Source organism: Triticum aestivum, chromosome 2A (genome assembly GCF_018294505.1).
Source record: "Triticum aestivum cultivar Chinese Spring chromosome 2A, IWGSC CS RefSeq v2.1, whole genome shotgun sequence".
NCBI lineage: Eukaryota > Viridiplantae > Streptophyta > Magnoliopsida > Poales > Poaceae > Triticum > Triticum aestivum.
This window is the reverse complement of record NC_057797.1, coordinates 781,787,233-781,794,649: the sequence shown is the minus strand read 5'-3', so window position 1 is coordinate 781,794,649 and position 7,417 is coordinate 781,787,233. Positions and strand designations below refer to the sequence as shown.

General features: G+C 48.7%; 1 pseudogene; it reads left to right on the top strand.

Moving 5' to 3' along the window:
• Nucleotides 1–4,646: 4,646 nt before the first annotated feature.
• LOC123186743 (NAC domain-containing protein 30-like) lies at nt 4,647–6,202 on the top strand (annotated as a pseudogene).
• Nucleotides 6,203–7,417: the final 1,215 nt, after the last annotated feature.

Genomic DNA, 7,417 nt, shown 5'->3' with positions numbered 1-7,417 from the left:
GTTACCAAACCTGGACGAATGGACGCAGAGCTGCCGACCGCGATCTCCTCTTCCTCCCCCACCACCCTCTCTGCTTCCTATTCTTTCTGCTGTTTCTCACCTGGGCGGCACACCACCATCAGCGACAGCGGCGGCGCGACGACAGGGGGTGTGCGGCGGCGGCGCGACGGCGCTCATCCTCCTGCCTAGTCCCGATGGGGAGGAGGAGGGAGGTGACCCACGGCTGGGCGGCGCGAGCTGCTGGTAGCCGGGCTGTCCAGCGGCCACCGCGGCCCCCTCCTGCAGGCGGCGGAGGCGGCACGCCACCCAGAGCAGCGGGAGGAAGACCGCTAGGAACCCCGCGCCACCAATCTCGGGCTGAGCTCCGGGAGGCGAAGGAGACGACGGCGGCGGGGCAGGGAGGCCGACGCTGGTTAGGGTTTGGAGGGAGAGAGGGAGAGGCTGGACGAATGAGAGCAGGAAAGGATGGGCCGCCGCACGCCACACACGACCCCGGATGCATGCAAAAGGTACATTTCTGGATGCATGCAAAAGGTACGATTGTCTCTGAACAAAAATAGCTGGAATGCATCAACCTGCTTACGGATGAAGATCTTAATAGAAGCATCAAAACTGCCAGTCGGTCTTTGCAGGAACGAAAAGCGCACACACGATGAAATGCAAATGGAACATAGATTACGTAAGAAATGCGAGCTGGGTTCCCATTGATCCGGTAGATAGTGAAAGTGAGATCATTGCAGGACTGCTTACAAGCAAAGGTAGATACAAGCAAGCGACAAAACTGCTTCAATAGTCTGCAACCAAAGGAGACACAGGTAAAGCAAGCGTGCAAACGAAAAAGAGGAAGAGTAAACAACAGAGAGAAACAAGAGTGCAGTTTGGACCCGTCTGTCTTTCCCGGCCGGTCATCTTGCAACTAAAGGAGAATGATCGATCTAGGACAAAAAGCACCAAACGGCATTTGATCAATATATAACATGTACTCCTACGTGCGTCTTGTTGTAGACGATCTTCCAAGGTCCGAAGAAGGCAGAAAGCAATTATGCTGGATTCTTTAGAGCAACTCCAACGAAGCGACCCAAACGGACGGCGATTTCGTCCGTTTTTTGTCCGTTGGGTCGGCCGCTCGCCCGGCGTCCGCCCTGTTTTTCATATGGGTCGGCAGCGCGTCCAACGCGCCGATTCATATGTGCAGGCGTGGCCGGCTGGCCGCCCAATTTTGCATTGCATTTAACATATTGTGAAATGAAAATTTAACAAACAAAATAGTCCGCTCAAATAAATAGTATAGTTTACACGCCAAATAAAAATAAAAATGTTTTACATAGTTTTGCAAACGAATAAAAAAAGATACATCTATTGGTTGCCAACATGAGTCCACATATGCTCAACCAAATCATTTTGCAGTTGCACGTGAGTTTCCCAATTATGCATGTCTTCATGAAACTGAGTGAACTGCTCAAATGTTGCCGCTACTCCATGCTCATGCACAACATTCTCACCCTGAAACTGAAAGCCTTGATCGTACAGACGTTCCGGGCGCTCGTCTTCTACGATCATATTGTGCATGATCACACAAGCAATCATCATCTCCCATAGTTTCTGCGTGCTCCAAGTATTAGCAGGATACCGAACAATGCCCCATCGAGATTGCAAAACACCAAAGACACACTCGACATCCTTTCTAGCACTCTCTTGCTCTTGGGCAAATCTTTTCCTTTTCTCTCCGACAGGGTTGGATATTGTCTTGACAATAGTGGTCCAATGAGGATAGATACCGTCACCCAAATAGTACCCTTTGTCGTAGTTGTGGCAATTGACAGTAAAGTTTACCGGTGGGCTGTTGCCTTCAGCAAGCCTAGCAAACACCGGCGAGCGTTGAAGCACGTTGATATCATTGTGTGATCCAGCCATGCCAAAGAAAGAGTGCCAGATCCAGAGATCTTGAGACGCCACGGCCTTTAATATGACAGTGCAAGCCCTGACATGTCCCTTATACTGCCCTTGCCAAGCAGAAGGGCAGTTCTTCCACTCCCAGTGCATGCAGTCTATGCTGCCAAGCATCCCCGGGAAGAACCTGCTAGCATTCATCGCAAACAAACGAGTTGTATCTTCAGTTGTCGGCTCTCTCAAGTACTCAGGGCCAAACACAGCAATCACAGTCTTGCAGAACTTATACAGGGACTCTAGGCATGTAGACTCGCTCATACAGACGTACTCGTCAATGAGATCACCGGGCACTCCGTATGCAAGCATTGGGATGGCGGCAGTGCATTTCTGATAAGAGGAGAAACCAATCTTGCCGACGGCATCCTCTTTGCACTCGAACTAGTCATCATAGCCGACCACTCCCTTTCTAATACAGTTGAAAACCTGCCTACTCATACGGAACCGGCGGCGAAATTTGTGATGTTTGAACAACGGGTTTATTGTATCAAAGTAGTCCTTCCAGAGAAGGAAATGCCCGCTCTCCTAGTTACGATTCAATGCCGGAAGGTGCCCCAGAATGGAGCCACGGAACAATGGCCGCTGGTTGTTGAGGTGGTGATGGACCAACACGACAACCAATATCTTCTCCTCGTCGTCGGACGACAAATCGTCGTAGTCGCAAAGGAAATTGTGGAAAAAAAACTCGTCGGCGGAGTCCATTTTCGTACTTTGGCAAACTGTCGAACAGCTTGTGGGCGTCGAAGAAGGAGACGGCCGGCGAGGGGAGACGCGGCGCCCACAGACCAGCTAGCTGCCCGGCCGGCGTCGGACGAGTGTGACGGCGTCCAACGAGTGTGTCGGTCGTATGTGGCGGGGGCGGCGAGGCGTCTTCTTGGTCGCGGGGCGGCTGGGCGGTGGGGGAAGCAGCGGCGGAAACCAGCTTGCTCCCCGGCGGCAAACGGCGGCGGCGGGCGACTGGGGGCAGGGGCGGCGTTGCTAGGCGGATGTGGAGGCGGCGGCAGCTGGAAGAGTCGCCGGCAAAATGGGCGGTGGCGTCGGTGACGGAGGAGGCCGGGGCGAGGGTTGCTTGTTGGCCGGGGGGAGGCCAATGTGTGACACACGAGCAGGCCCGGGGACAGAAGTAGGCGAGCGTGCGCGTCCGTCGCGTGTCCGCGCCGACGCAAATCAGGCTCAAAATGGACCTGAAATGAGTCGCCCGCGGACGAAAAGCGGACGTGTGTCCGCTTGGGTCGGCGCATTGGGCCGCATTTTCTGTCCGCGCCGACCCAAACGGACGGCCGCTGACGAAATGGGTCGCCAAAAAAGAAAAGAAAAAAAGAGAGATGAACAAGCTGCTAGGTTCGGCTTTAAAAGCCTCGTCGGGCTTGTTTGGGCACTCTCACTAAAAATTGAGCCTGAGCCCATCCCAAACACTGGGTTTGGGCTATCCATGCGTAGGTTTGACTGACAAAAAGTATAGTCTCTACATTTCTAAAGAATATGATAAGCAAATTGTACATTCAGAGATGTAAAACACACATGTAAATTATAGTTAAAAATACACTTTTTACGAAATGTACTTTACTAAACTTACACTTTTTTTTACAAGGTTACAGTTCTTTTTGTCGATCACTTATGGGTTGAGTTAGACATCCATGGCCCCACAGAGATAGTCGCGAGTCGTGATCGACCAGCAACTGTCACGTTGATACATGAGATCACTACAACATTCATAGCTTGGACCACGACCCCGCGACCATACAGAAGCTAGCTACTACTTCTTCCGTTCGGAATTACTTATCACAAAAATGGATAAAAATAAATGTATCTATAACTAAAATACATCTAGATATATTTATTTTTTAGACAAGTAATTCCGAACGAAGTGAGTATCTGCGACGTATTCATATGTAAGTATATGTACACATGACACTGACCCGGCCGGACAGCACAATCTATATTCTTAGTTATGAGTCCACGAATACAGTGTTGCTCTGCTCAATTAATATTTGCGATCACCAGAATGTATAATCTGGGACCAACCTATCCTTGATATACATCAATCTAGCTACTAGACAGTAGTACTTGATCACTGAGTACCATCACAATTATGGCGGAAGACACTTTTCAGCTGTGTGTACGTCTCACAAGCTGCATCCATCATCACGTACATACACTAGTGTACTATAACCGCGTTAAATATGATGTGTGTATTCTACCGGCCCAACCCAACCAGGCCGTAACGACGTAGTATGATGCAAGCCACACAGTGGCCGTATGCATCTTTCTGATGCAGAGGCCGGGGAATTTTTTTTCGGAAAAAAAAAGAACGCAGTGGAGAAATATACGCACATGACACAGCTACAATTGCACTGGTACGTACGTTGCACCTGTTGGGTGCATCCATCCTTCATTATGGATTGATTCTAGTTGCGGCTTGTACTTTGCAGCTATACTTTAGTTTATTTAACTGTCTACCCGGGGTTTAAGTCCCGCATAAGGGTGCTCACATTTTTTTAGTCAAAAAATACTTTCATCCCGGTTTATATTAGTAAATTCACATGCCCCAACGATAAAAGGTATGGGGCACCTCAAGAGCTGATCAAAGAAAAATACATGACAAATCAAGCCAATAACGCTAAAAACACATAAATGTGCAAGCGCGCCGCAGTGAGAAAGCACAGAAGACACGCCGTCAAGCCAAGGAATCACCACCACGTCTATCAGTGCAGACATAGGTTTTCACCTTGAGGGTTGGCGTGTAGGGAGAGGGTCAATGTGACACCCCAAGGGGAAAAGAACAACGACAAGCATCGTCGGCGCCGGTGCCGAGGCACAGAGCATTCGCTCGACCTCTAGTACCTACCAAATCGTGGGAACAGGTCACAAGACAGCTAGGTGCTAGCAATGGACCAGCATCATCAGGAGGAGTCGTGTGTTCCTCCAGGGTTTAGATTCCACCCGACGGAGGTGGAGCTGGTGGGGTACTACCTGGCCAGGAAGGTGGCCGCCCAGAAGATCGAGCTCGACATCATCCAAGAGGTCGATCTATACCGGATCGAGTCATGGGATCTCCAAGGTACAAACATATTCATCTGAATTTTAGAAGTTGATCTGGTAATTTTGGCAGGTGTTCTAGCGATTTGAGTTGGAAATTAACAATAGTGCTTGTGCAGGGAGGTGCGGCACGGGAGGGGGTGCGCGTCAGGTGGCGGAGGACGAGCTGTCGTCGTCGGAGTGGTACTTCTTCAGCTTCAAGGACCGCAAGTACCCCAGCGGCACACGCACCAACCGTGCTACGGCGGCCGGGTTCTGGAAGGCTATCGGCAGGGACAAGCGGGTGACCTCGTCGAGGAGTCGCGGTGTCATGGGCATGAGGAAGACGCTGGTGCTCTTTTCCTACTGTAGAACACCAGCGGTAGGAGTCTTCCTACCCAACGGTAGGAAAACTGACTGGATCATCCACGAGTACCGCCGCCAGAACAGCCTGCACGCACCCACCCAGGTACGTAATTCTTCACTTCTTCCTCTGTTTTTTTTTTTTTTGAGAATTTGGCGTTGATGGTGAGGATGATGGTGGTGTGCAGGAGGAAGGCTGGGTGGTGTGCCGGGCGTTCCAGAAGCCTATCCCGAACCAGAGGCCGTCCTACATCTTCCCCGCATATGGCCCCGCTCCGAGATTCAGCCGCTACTAGGACGTGCCGCCCTGGCTGCACGGCCAAGGCGGTGGAGAGCTCCATTACCGGCAGACTGCCGCTGGCGCTGGCGGAGCCGGCGCACTCGGCCTCCAAAGCCAGGCCGCCCAGTACTCCTCTGTCGATCTGTTGGAGTCAAAGCAGAGTATCTTCAGCAATATCCCACAGCTGATCGAGAGCCCGCGACTACCACTGCCGTTGCTGGTTGCGGCGACGCCGGCCACGACGTCGTCGAGCAGCAGGGACAGGGACAGGAAAAGGCGGCCAATATCGACTGGAACTTCCTGGACAGCCTGCTGTCCACGTCATAGCTCCATGAATACTCTGCTACACGCTACAGCAGTGAAGTAGAGTTAGCAGAGATACCAGAGCTCCATCGATCCGGGATCATCAATTTCATCTACATGATTTGCTAATAATTATCCATTTTCTAGAATAAGTATTTTCGGACGGAAGGAGTATCATTCAGTACAGATAGTAGATGACGTCTGTGTGCATCTGTTGCAGTTGGAGACTCAGTTGACACTTGTACGTAGCTAGACTACTCCATGTTCTTTACTATAGACTACTGTGTTCCACTTGCTGAATCTAGAGTGAAATGTGCCACTAGTCCATGAAATCAAATTGGTTGCACACTTTAGGCCAACAACTCGAGAAGTGATCAAATTTAGTCTGCAAACTCGTTGATTTAATCATATTCGCTATTTTTTATAGGTGTCTATTTGCAAATTGGCCTTTTTTTCTCAAAACCAAGCAAAGGGCGTTTGGAGTGAAAAAGTATTAAAATTTTGTGTTTCCCAGGATTTGAACGTTGGCCTTTCGGAAGAAGCAAAGCCTCACAAACCACTGGAACAACATCTATGTGTTTCACTGTAGACTACTCTGTTTCACTGTTGACTATTCTGTTTCACTGTAGATTTATCATGATTTCCTAATAATACTCCACAGTACAGACTACAGAGTACAAGCAATATAATGCCTAGATGGGGAACCACCATGTCCATGTGTTTGTGTTTGCCCACTAAAAAAATAGCGCGTCATAGCGCCGCTAATAGCATGGCTAAATAAATCAATGTACAATGCCTCATTAAGAGCAAGCTGTAGCGCAATATAATACACTAATGGCAGCCGGGCATTATTTTGTTATAGCGCTACGTTTTTCATTGATTTCACCCAAGGTTTTTTTTTCTTGTTACCCTTTTTTCTATAGGGTCTGAAATAGCCGGTTTTCAAAATATCTTGGAAATTTCAGATTTTTTCCTTTAAAGATATTCAAATGAGTTTTGAATTCAAAATAAAATATTGTTAACATAAATATATTTTAAGAACTTCTATACTTGAGCTAGCTCCTATTGCAGTGGTTAGCAAAAACTATTGTGCCCGAGTAAGGGATCTCAATTTTGTGACCTCATTGGAACAAAGCATGCTATCTGTTCAGCTAGCCCAAGCACTCTGGCAGGGCGTTACCATTGGGATTTTTTGGAACATGGAATATGGCGTTGGCTTCATAAACTTAGCGAAAACAATATTTCTGAATTTTCATAAATTCCAGGAATAAAACAAATTCATAGGTATTGGTTAGAAACTTACTCATGCGAGTTTCCATCGAGTCGCAATGTTATTTTTACAAACAAGTCACTGATAACAAATCCCCTCATTGTGTCGCAACATCATTAATTATCGTGTTATGCTGTAATTTTTGCATAGACCACTGACAAGATCGTCATCGCCATCAATCTACCTATTATTAATTATGTACCTATCTATCTATCATTTGTTCAGGGCCAGGGCAC